Source organism: Emydura macquarii, unplaced genomic scaffold (genome assembly GCF_026122565.2).
Source record: "Emydura macquarii macquarii isolate MOO-44397 ecotype Brisbane River unplaced genomic scaffold, CSIRO-AGI_Emac_v2 contig_1644, whole genome shotgun sequence".
In the NCBI taxonomy this organism is placed as follows: Eukaryota; Metazoa; Chordata; order Testudines; family Chelidae; genus Emydura; species Emydura macquarii.
Window position 1 is genome coordinate 24,006,962 of NW_027131781.1, and position 12,029 is coordinate 24,018,990.

Here is a 12,029-nt window from a genome sequence, read left to right on the forward strand (position 1 = left end):
AAAACTTGTTGATCTGTGGAGTACAGTAAGTAGCTTTGTTATTTGCAAAATGGCAGATTTACAAAGTTTGAATTGTATGTATGAAAAGTTAAAACAAATTCCTTATCTTCCCACACATTGTGAAGGAAAAACAAGACCCTAATAAGCTTTGATGAGATGCTTTCTCTTCCTCCAACAGTCACATTTAATCAATTGGATTGAACAAGACACTTTTTAGAACCTCAGAGTTATGAACACCAGAGTTATGATCTGACCAATCAACCACACACCTCATTTGGAACCAGAAGTACACAATCAGGCAGCCGTAGAGAAAAAAAAGCAATTGTGTTAAACACAAACTACTAAAAAAATAAAGGGAAAGAAGCATTTTTCTTCTGCATAGGAGTATTTCAAGGCTGTATTAAGTTAATGTTCAGTTTTGAAAGAACAACCATAACATTTTGCTCAGAGTTACGAACAACCTCCATTTCTGAGGTGTTTGCAATTCTGAGGTTCTACTGTAAATGGAGTCAATACTCCTGCAAACTTTTGAACTGGGCACACACTTCTTCCTACTGGAACAGTGCACGCAGAGTTTCATCAGTTTCCTAGAAGTTAGGATAAACCCTGATACACTTTAAACAGAGAGAGAGAAATTTAGACCATCTATGTTGTTGTAACGTTTCTATACTTTAACACAAGCTTTATACTTATCTTGCAGCATTTGTCAGAATAGATGTGTTTATTTACAAACATTCATTCTGACATGTTCTTTATTTGGGATCTCTTTATTTTGATAGAAAATAAAGGTTGATTTTATTTAACATAAGTGGAGTTGGATGTACTGACTATTATGCTAGGGACAATCACTGCTGAGTATTCCAGAAAAAAAGAGACTAACTTCATAGCCAGCATGACATCCTTCTCAGTTACGTAACTGGAATAACCAATCAGTTCATTGTATGGGGGCCTTTCAGATATTGTCACAGCTCAGATGAAGTTGGACATAGTTTGTGAAGGCCTTTGTATTGAATGTGCAATTCTTGCATTGACTTCACATTTCAGTAAAGTGCTATTTTACAGTAACATGTTCACACATTTTGATTTATAATAACCCAACAACATTTTCTAACCTTAAGATGTAGATCTGTACTAGACTTTTCTATTTTATCAAATCCTATTAACTAAAATAAATTACTTAAAATAATGTTGCACCACCCAGCAACAGATCACAGTCCATGCTCACATGCATAATGTTAATACATTTTAATTGTTTCACATCAACCAAAATTTATTAACAGCACATTTGCTTTTATCTTTCCAATAGTATAGAAGAATATGATAAAGCAAATGACGCCTTATTTTTTTGAGACATAAATTGCAGTATTATTTACTTCAAAATAAAGCAGTATATAATGTATACTGTAACAAATCTGTAACTACGCAAGATTTCATGATGGTCTTCAACACCATGGCCAATTGGAACATCACAGCAACAGCAGGAGTAGAATTCACACCCTCCTGCTCCAAAAGTATAGGCTTCGACCACTAAAGTTACAGAAGAATTGCCATTAATTATGGGAATGCATATACTATGACACACAGTTGAGTAGTTCTGATTGCATCGAGTGGAGAGCAGTGGTATATGGACGCATTAGCTGGCTCATTGCTAGTATATCTGTCACTAGGAAAATGCCTAATTTGAACATGAGCTTCCTGTCCTGTAGTAGAGATTGGTTGAATTCAGCTGTTTAATAAACTGCCATCACTCCACCTAGAAGATAACACACTGCACTATTTTATATAAAATGCATAAGATTTATCCAAATGCGTGTCTAAAATTTCTAACTCAATACAAAATGATTGATTTGATATAACAATCATTTTGTCAATGCATGGCTGCTCCATTATTTTACAATTGTTCTGAAGCCATGACTAAAAATAGCTCCATTAACAGACAAAAACTGATTGGAGAGACTAACATGGCTACAACACCACAAAAAACTGATTGTGTTTTGAACATTTTTGTCTGATCTGTAGCTTCTCCTTCAGCTACAGAAGAAGTGGCTTGAACTGAATATGAATTCAATGTGTAGCAAAGAATTTCATATTTCCAACCATAAACCTGTAGTGCTTTTCATCTAAAAAGGTGAATAACAGCTTGAAAAAAATCTTGTGACCAAGATTAAAGCTTAAAACCACCACAGATCTTGCAAAGAGCATTTTAAAAAAAGGAAGAACGCAGCAGATGGGAAGTGTAAATGCCTTTGCACATTGAATTATCAAATACCTATGAACCTGGTATTATTTGAAACTGATGTTACCCAAAGAACTACCCAAAGGTTGTCTCATGCAATTAGTAAGAGAACAAAGTTTAATTTTATAGCTAATTTCATAATTTAGCAACCATGATAATCAAACAATAGAAAAAGTGTCAGACACACAGTCTAGGTAAACAGAATAAGAAAAAGAATGTCCTGCATTGTTACTAGTATCATTTTAGAATTACAAGAATTTTGTGCGGTTTGGACAGTTTGGAAAACCAGATTTTTATGGGGATTCCAAAAATAAACCACTTCTGGGTTTGTGTTGCTTCCCATTGCAGTTAGAGGAGGAAAGTGCTCCTTTGCATTAATTAATTGTGGAAGGGTGATCGAAAAGCAGAGTCTGGGAGGCCATTTCCTATTTCACTTATTCCTCGGGGAACAGCATCCCAGAAAAGGAGCAGGAAGGAAGGTTGGAAGAGGACAGGGATTGGAACTGGTAGAGTCCACCCAGGAGATAACCTCTAGTGCACATCAGTCGGTGACTGTTCCAATCAAGCCTGATACAAATAATGATGTAGGTACTGTAGCTGTCTGAAAGTCTTTCATTGTTGAACCAGAAGTTGACAGTGACACTTGTCCCTGTGTTATGAGAAGGTTGCATGTTATGCTTCTTCTGGGTGGAGAGGGGAGGCTAGGAGTCTCTCAGCTTCTCTTGTCTTGGGAACTGTGTTAAGCGCTATGAGCTGTTCTTTCCCTTGCCTCTGAGTTGTAAGGCAGTACCAGCTTTTGGTTCCAGAAGTGCCATGGAGGCAGGGCTGGATTTTGGTGGACAAGATTGTTATCCTGCAAGTGCTGGACCGATCTCTTTCCAGTAGAGATCATGGGTATCATTTCACTGCTGACAGGGGTACTGATCCTGGTCATCGTGGACAGTCCGTTCTGGAGCTCGGTGTCCAATCTTCAAGAATGGAGGTGCACTTCCTGAATTGCTCAAGAAGATACAGTTTCAGACAGGTTTTCATAGATAGGCACACAGCTGTCTCCAAGGCAAAACAGACAGAGGCTGTGGCCAGCTTTGAAGAGAATTAATCCATCACAAGACAGGCTGGACTTATGGCTTTGGATCCGCCATTACAGGCACTAGTGGTGTGAAGTGCATAAAGTAAAGTTTTTAGAACAAAACAAAAACAAAGACAGGGAAAAATAGTCAGGAATTGAACCTTGACTGAGCTAAGATAACATTCTATCCGGGAAGTGGCAGACACCACTGCTTCCCTCCCACCACCACAGGCAGGAAGAGAGAACTGCAGAATGGTTGAAATTCCTTGCTTTTAAGTTTCGCATAAACGCAATCCGTGTTCTAAAACATTAACTCAAAAGTTTTTGGTATGGAAATGTACAGTTATGTGGGGGGCGAAATTTATTCCTCTAAAATTTCTATTTCTTTAATATTGTTGTATGCAGTAATATTATTCCTGTAATATTGTTGTATGCAGTGTTGTTGTATCTGTGTCCCAGGCTATGAGACAGACAAGGTGGGTCTTGGACCAACTTCATGTTTTCAAGAACTTGTCTCTCTCACCAACAGAAATTGGCCAAATAAAAGATACCACCTCACCCACCTATTCCTTTAACAGGCATTCTTTTAAGTGAGTTTTACTGTATAAAAGTATCAGAAATATGCAAAGGAAAAAAACATCCAACTTTTTCCTTAAGCTCTGTTATCACCTTCTAGATTTTCAAGTGCTCAGTCTGGGCCAGAGCAATCATTTTTACTTGTGGTATTAGGTGGAAAGTGGCTATGCAAAACACTTTATGGACAATTCATTCAGTCTCATGACAGTCCCAAGAAGTAGGTATGTATTAAACCCCATTTTACAGATGGGACATAAGTGCCACAGAGAGGTCAAGTGACTTGCCCAAGATCACACAGGAAGTCAGTGAGAGAGAGCAAAAACAGAATACAAGTCACCTAATTTCCAATTCTGTGTTTTAACAACTAGCCACGCTCCCACATTGGCCTTTACTACGCTCAGTTTTTTTTTTTTACAAATGGCTTTTTTTCCCCAAAACAAACAAGCAACAAAAAAATCAGTTCAACAAGTTTCAGAAACCAAAAGGCTATGTTTCCTGTTGTGTGGGTTTTTTCCTTCAATTTCCAAACTAAATTGGTAGTATACCTAAGCACACTTGCCCTGAGTGCCTTTTATCACAGCTTTCTGTGAAGCTCCACAGGCAGCTGCACATCATTTTTTCAAAGTGATAGTCTTGTTTAAAGGTTGAAAGAAGTATCAGTCAGTAGGAGGCAGATCTGTAGATTCTTTGACAAACTGCTACTCAAGAGAACTCACTGGTTCCATGGAACACCAGTATCATGGACAAAGTATAGGAAAGAAGAAACAATTCACAATGGATAAAGATGGAGAGAGAGAGAGAGAGAGAGCAATCTCACACTAGCAGAATATAGGAGTAAAGGGAAGCTAAAGAGAAAACAGAAAAAGAATACATTAGTAATGTTAGCAGCACTCTAGTTGATTAATAATATTTTTTCTATTAAATAACAGAACAACCACCACCAGTGTTTTGTTTTGTTTTGTTTTAAAAAACAGAAGGGTCATTTCCAGCCAGATCATACATAAATGACACACTAAATAATGTCCCAGAACTTTAAAGTAACTCAGCTTTCAAGAGTAAAAAATAGTTTGTGTTTATGCCATGTGTAGCATATGGAAGACTGGGATTTATCAATGAACTGAGTTTTCATGGTGTTTTGTTTGCAATAACCTTGTTTTATCTGTGATATGTGTTATGGATTCATTGATATTAAAGCGAGAAGAGATCATTATGATCACCTAATCTGGACCTCCTATATAATGAAAATCATAGTATTTCATAATTCCTGCATCAAGTCCAGTAATTTGCGATTGAACTAGAGTATTTCTTTTAGAAAGACTTTAAAGACGTAAAGTGATGGAGAATCTCCCATCTCTCTTGGGAAACTGTTCCAGTGGTTAATTGCCCTCATTATAAAAATGGTCATCTTATTTCCATTTGAAATTTTCTATCTTAAGCTTCCAGCCACTGGATCTTGTAATTCTGCTTGTCTGAGACAAAGGAGTCCTCTAATATTAGAAATCTTCCTGCATAAGTACCTATAGACTGTGATCAAGGCACCTCTTAAGTTTTTCTTCAACAAATAGACTGAACTCCTTAAGTTATTCTTTCATTTCAAGGCACATTTCCTAGACCTCAAATATTCTTATAGCTCTTTTTCTAAACCCTCCCCAATCACTATATGTGACACTGGATATTCTTAGTAAGCCTGCCTATGGACTTTTGTAAGTAGACCATGTTTTTCTGAGGTCAGTTCATGCTGAGAATAAGAGAGGGTAGGACAAAGGGTAAAAAGATAAGAGTAATCTTGAAATCCCTAAATTCTCAATGCCAAACATCTAGGAGAGGGGGGTGGAGACCATAGAGAAAAACATGCTTAAAGCGAAATATTGTTAAGCTGCTTTATTGTGTATATGACCCCATTCATGTAACGCTCACATGTTTCCCTCACACCGAGCACAGCAGATCAGTCTTGTCATCATTAGCCCTTTGCTAAATTTCCTCTTTTAGGCAGGTATGTTCATTTGCTTAAAGCTATTGGCTGAACCGAGTCTACTAGAAAAAGCAACAATCACAAACTGGTCCTTTGGCTGAGTATATCACGAATACACTACCATCACGCCCATGCTCTCTCAGTTATCATTGTTTTGCTTGTGCATATAGAATATGCTCTGTGGCTTGTCTGCAGTGCATTTGGCTGCAATAGGTACTACCCGCAGATGGAGAGCTAGCTTTGCGCTATCTATTTTGCCCTCTGTAAAATTTGCCTGCAAATTAATAAATACACCCAAAGTAAAGTAAAGCAGAAAGTAAGAAAGATTCCAATGTTTTCTATTAAAAAACCCCCCTCTCCCCTAGCAGATTCCAGAATGTTAACACTGAACTCCACAGATGGCAGTGGGTGTTTCAGGGTCATTGAATACTGAAATTTTACTAATCTGTTACACTAGAAACACCGGTGCTAAATTCAGTGTTTAATAGTTTTCCTAATTCCTCATTTCAACCACACCATCAATATCCACAGGACACTGGCGCAAAACAGATTGAATTCATGCTCACAATCACTTAGTTTTAACAATGACATGTTCCTGCGAGTCATTGCAATAGCTATGGATACCAGGATGGCACCACGGTTCATCAATTCCTCCACCACTGTTATTACTTTCCAGAACAAATCAATTTCCTAGATGCAATTGTCAATGTGAAAAAAAATAATGGGTCATTGAACACAGACCATTACAAACATTCACATACAGGAAAGAAGTCTACAGACAGGGATCGCTGGTCCCAAGAGCACGCTTCCAATTTGCACACACTGAAATATCTACCACATATTACCTCCAGCCCTACCAAAAAAGGAAAGAATGTTGCACATGCTCCATGTATGTGGCCTTCTCATTTGCCATGGGTGGGGTCTAGCTGGAATGACAAAGGAAAGCCCAGCCCTGGGATCCTGGCTGGGGTGGAAGGCAATGGTCGTGCTGTCTCCTTAACAGCCTTATGCAAGGACAGGTCTTGAACAGAGAGTGGTGGGGGAAATCGCCCCTGGCTCCTACCCTGGCAACCTGACTGCACAGCCCCAGTGGGCACCTAATAGCTCTCCCCTCAGACCGAGGAGGCAGCTTATATTGTTCCTCTTGGACATGGGCTGCCATTCCCAGCTGTGTTCTTTCCCCACTTGCCTTTCCCACGGATACTTGTTTTCTTGTAAATACTGAGCAGTTTCCCAGTTTGCCCAAGCTTCTGGCCAGTGCCCTTTCGAGAGAATAAGAAGGATCCTTCCCACATCACAGACTGGCTTAGTGTGTTTTTCACCTTCAGCAGACGGCACAGTAGGTGTTTCTGTCAGGCTGTCTGGAGTGGCTCACGAACGTGGGTGCCAACCTCAAGGCAGGCTGTTACAAATCAGCACAAACCCCAAAATGGTTGTGTGATCTATAATTACATTTCACCAACCCAGTATCAAGTATTAACTGCTTAAGCACTACAATGGCCTTAACATGGAGTCACAGGCAGAGCTCTTGGGCACTCCAGTCTATCGTGCCAGCTGGGCAAGTCTGTTTGTGTGATAGAAGGACCCTCACCTCAAAAAAGTCACAATATTCCAGTTACTCCCTGTCCCAAAGGACCAGTCACGTATCCCAAATCAGTCATACCTTAGATCTCTCAAAGACAATGCTTGTAGCCAATCCTATTTTAAAGCAAACTTCATGTTTATTAACTATGAAAAAAATAAGTTATTTACAAGGGTAAAGCAGTTACACACACAGGACTTACAGTCTTAGGTTTCAAAGAGTAATAAAGCTTGCACTTTACAGCAGTTTCTAGATATCCTTTAGAGCTAACCCAAGCTAATTAGCTTGGGGATCCCTTGCATATGCTTAGAAATATTGCCCTCTCCAAATTCCAAGCAGCAGAGTGATACAGATCTTTTTGGTCAGTGATTTTTATTCAAATCATGATGGGACGAGGGTTTGTGCTCATCCCCTCTTGAGGGGGATGTAGGGAGCAATCTAAAAAGTCTTCTGTCCAGTGATGTTCCACAATGGTTCATATGGTGTCTATGGCCTTCTTTTGTTGGGAAGGAGATAACATCTCCTGTGATAAACCACTAGCATCTCACACTTAGTAATGTCCCCAGACTGTGGGGGTTTCCAGTTTCATAGCAGACTCTTTTATAGTTGCAAAGCAAACCCTTAAATATTACCTTATACCATGGGATACAGATTGGATAAGTGAAATTAATGCAAGCAGCAACTCCCAAGCATTTCATAAAGTCCAAACATCTATGCAGATCTAATACATAATTTTACAAGACTAACACACAGGCGCGCCAGACTGGTTTCCAGCTATGCATTTATTAGTGTTCAATGAGGCCTTGGCATGAGCTGGCTCCTGGTCTGCCAGCATCACATGGACTAATGAGTTATTTCCCTTCTTGGAAAGAACTACAAACAAACATTCAGGTGTGATTTGACTCAGGACTAGTGACAGCACTAAGCATAGAAGATTTTTGTATAAATGGCTGAAAGCCTTATTAGAAAGTTTGCAGTTCTTACTGCCTTTGTCTGTCTGTCCATTAAGGGAAGACAACAGAAATTTGCAGTGAGTGTTGCCTTGGTCTAAGAAATGGAAATTCTTATTGTCTGCCTTTGTAGAAACTAGTCCTGCTCCCTTTGTACAGGCAAAGCAAACTTTTTCAATCCAAGTTACACACATTTTGCCCCTTTATTTGCAGTATCTTCCAATAAAGCAGCCTTGAAAAAGCCATACAACTAGCAACAATCCTTATGAAATACGTCCCTGAAGGACCACATCGTCCAGAATACCATCTGCAGTAAACAGATTGACATGTCTCACTGAACTTTGAAACACTCTTGCTACTTCTCCAAAAATATCAAGGGAGAAAAATGCAGACATCTGACTGCAATATCTGCTGGTACAAATCCCATTAGAAGCCATCACATTGTTCCCCATAAATCAAGATTGGTGACCTGACCGGAACCTTTAAGAAAAACATGACCTAAACCCAAACTGAAATTGAAGTTAAAAAAGGATGACTTTTTTTTTTTTTTTTTTTTAAAGTCTCTTTAAACAACGTCTCATTGTTGCGGCTCTCTGCCTAGCTCCAGCAGAAGTTCCTGAAAACTTGTATCCAATACTGCAGATTCACATTGGTCAGAAAGTTTAGAGATGCACTAACTTCTGGGTGCTTAATGCAAATGTATCTCTGAACTTTTAAGGATCTTCCATCTCTAAAATAAACCCACATCCTACCATATAACCTTGTAGGAATGCAGGAATTGCCATACTCCTTCAGACTAGTGGTCTATCTAGTCCAGAATCCTACCTCCAGCAGTGGCTAGTACCACCTGCTTCAGAGAAAGGTGCAAGAAGCCCTACTGTCAACACTTAAACAACCCACCAATACCAAAAGTTTCTGCCTGCTCCCCATTAGTTAGCGTTTGAAGCATGAGGGTTTACAAAACAAACTCAAAGTATATCTATTCTGCATTTTAGGTTTTGTTTTTCATGGCTATTCCTAATCCTTTCATAGAGTCCTGTTTTAATTATTCAAAAGTATTTTCTCCCATTTCTTCTTTGATTTTTGTTATCTGCTTGTTCTTCTCATTACTTTATTAAAAACAGTTTCAGATATATTGCCTCTCCAGAGAGATTCAGGTTTTGCTCTCATGAGTATATTCAATCTTAAGAGTCAGCATCAATCAGCACTTGAATGTTTAATGTCTTTCAATATCCTTTACTTGGCCGCAGTTCTTGGCCTTTTATTTTAAGTGCTTTCAAGTGTATCCCTCTTCAAATAAGTTGCCTACAATGATCCCTGGCTGTCTTATTCTTGCTGTCTTCTTTATTCATAGGAACTATCAATCAATTTCTGAAACAAGTCTGCTATCTATCTAGTATCAAAAACATTTGCCTCCTCCGAAGTGCAGCAAAGGAAAGGGAGGTAGAAGGAGCATTGTTGTTTTTACCTTGCCGTCATCTCTTTTATTTGAAGTCAGGGAGGTGAACAAGCAAGGTTGTTTCAAAACAAAGATTGCCCTGGTCTCCTGTGTTTGCTTGAAACCTTGAAGTTCTATTCCTCAAAGAAGAAGAAAAAGCCATGCATGAGTCTGGGTGCGGTTGCAGTCTTTCAGTGAAATTCCCTATGTACCTTTGAGTAGTTTATTTTACATGCACTACAATGAAGGGGAAAGGCCTTTTACCTGATCAAACACAAGCACATGAGTAAACAGAGACTTACTGCACGTGGTCACACACAACAGAATGCAGTACACCTGGCAGGCAGGCCTGATCCTTTCCATGGGTACCAGGAAATATCTATCATGCTTGTGGGTACAATAAGTTCCTTCACATTAAGCTTTGTTGTGTAGAATTATGGAAGGCACCCCCAACCTAGCCTTTATACCCCAGAACATCACTTACCACGTACTGATTAAGAAACTCTGTTTTTGCAGAACAAAAACTGATCAGAAAGTCAAAACATAGAATCAATAAGAAAATAGTTGGGGTGGAGCTAACTCCCCCTTTGCTTTGGTGCAGGATGTTACCACTCTTTGCTTCCAGCACTTCCTCAGCTACCTGCCTCTGGGCTGCTGTGGCTCAGCCCCTCAGGCCAAGTCACCGAAGTTCAGACCCTAAAAGGGGTCTCCTAAACAAGTCCCAACCAAACTGAATAGTACTAACTGGAGTGTTCTCCTCTCTACTTACAAACCCTATCTCAGGACATCCCTTTCAGGGCCCTAGGCTGCCCTTTAGCTTGCTGGCCTGATGGTCTCTTTGTGTATCTTACCCCTGGGCTTCTCCCAGCCAGAGATACCTAAAAGGCAGAGTGCTAACACTGAAGGAAATAGACTGAAAATGTAAATTCCTTCTTTACTGGAATTACGCAGAAGAACCTGCTATTACTATTCAGTTCTATTTATGTCTGGCTATTGTTTGATTTTCAATTCTCTTTAAAAAAAATTAAAATACAAGTTTCAGTGGTGTCAGTTGGGGTTTTTGTAGTTATTAATGAGTACAGCTATATAGGATGTGGTTATCTGCCTATTTTAAGCTACAAGAATGCAATTCTGAGCCCGAGGTATGGATTCAGGGCAAGTATGGTGACATCAGATCTGCTTGATTCTGGGTGACCAGTCCAGAATAGATGTCACCTGCATCATTAGCAAAAAACCAAAGTGCATCTTGCAGGAGATGATCCTGTGAAATATGGTTAGGTCCATGCACATGAAGTTATTTCACTGAGAAGATGAACTAAACCCTAAACCAAACTTAGGTTCCATAATCACAGAAAACAATTACCACACTTATAACCATTGAAACATTACAAAGCTTATATTTTGTCTTAACCAAAGCAAAACTTCTCTGAATCACCTGACATGAGAAATGCACATTACTGAGATGTAAATATTGACATAACTTCAGATATACATACATATGTACAATGTCAGCAAATGGCCAGATCAGAATGGACAGAGTTTGTACAGAGAGATCCAGCAGACATCCTGACCTAGTAGAGAATTTTTGAAGCCTGAATTCTCCATGGGAACAGACATCTATTTCACATAATATGGTATGCCTTAGATCTGCTGCAATCGCTATGTACTAACAAAGTTATTGGAAGCTAACTTCCTATGATAATATGATCCTCCCTTCAACCAGGAGATACAGCCAGTGAATTGAAACAAAGCAATAATCATTTTCTTAAATGGTATCTGTTCACATTGGCCAGTGCCAAAGGGCCAACAAGCCAGTAATTGCTGAAGCATAACCACATCTTTCTCTGCCTTTCCTATCTGCTGAAAGCTTGTGTGTGATATCTCTGTGTGTTACTGACTACAATTTAGTAATGAGAGCCAGTCTGCCCCAGATTGAGACAGGGCAGCTCACAAAAAGCTGGCAACTCATTGTTGAGTGACCTGTCTATACATGCAGCAGGGTTGGCTAAGTTACAATTTAGATATTAAGCACTTTTTTCTGTGTATCTAATCAGGAAACCTCTAACTCTAAAGTGCATTATATTGTAAGAGAACCATTCTTCTCTTGATGAGTGCATATTAAAGTTAATTGGAATTACTCATGCACATCAAATGGAGAATAGATCTAGGAAAAAGAAAAACAGAGCCTGATAACGTGTAGTGTGTC